Source organism: Neolamprologus multifasciatus, chromosome 22 (assembly GCF_963576455.1).
Source record: "Neolamprologus multifasciatus chromosome 22, fNeoMul1.2, whole genome shotgun sequence".
Classification (NCBI taxonomy): Eukaryota; Metazoa; Chordata; class Actinopteri; order Cichliformes; family Cichlidae; genus Neolamprologus; species Neolamprologus multifasciatus.
In genome coordinates, this window is record NC_140459.1 from 21,718,851 (window position 1) to 21,719,515 (window position 665).

The following is a 665-nucleotide window of genomic DNA, read 5'->3' on the forward strand; positions in this document are numbered from 1 at the left end:
CACCTGGTCCAGCCCTAACTATATGCTTTAGCAAAAAGGAAAGTTTTAAGCCTAATCTTAAAAGTAGAGATAGTGTCTGTCTCCTGAATTCAAACGGGAAGCTGGTTCCACAGAAGAGGGGCCTGAAAACTTAAGGCTCTCCCTCCCATTCTACTTTTAAATACTCTAGGAACAACAAGTAAGCCTGCAGTGCGAGAGCGAAGTGCTCTAATAGGGTGATATGGTACTACAAGGTCATTAAGAAAAGATGGGGCCTGAGAATTAGAGACAAGAGTTAGCCCTGGCTGCTCCAGTCTGCATGCCAGTGTATCCTTTGGCAAGATACTGAGTTTCAAGCTCGTCTTCAGCTTTGAGTGCTTTAGTGGAGCAGAAAACCCCAATATAAGAACTAACATGGTAAATGGACTAGAGTTAGTGGGACAGTCAAGAATTTTAAGAGTATCTCCGGTTATCAGGTAATATTACATCTGGGCTTCTTTCTTAGTGTAAAAATGCTATATTCAATAAAATAATAACAGGAATGCTTATTTTCATAATTTGTGCATGTCAGTCGTCTCAAAATGAAGCTAGCCATTTGAGCTTTGATCTAGTTTGATAGGTTGTAGATATTCAATAAAATAAAAATAAAAATAAAAATGATGTTACAAGAAAATACAAACACTGAA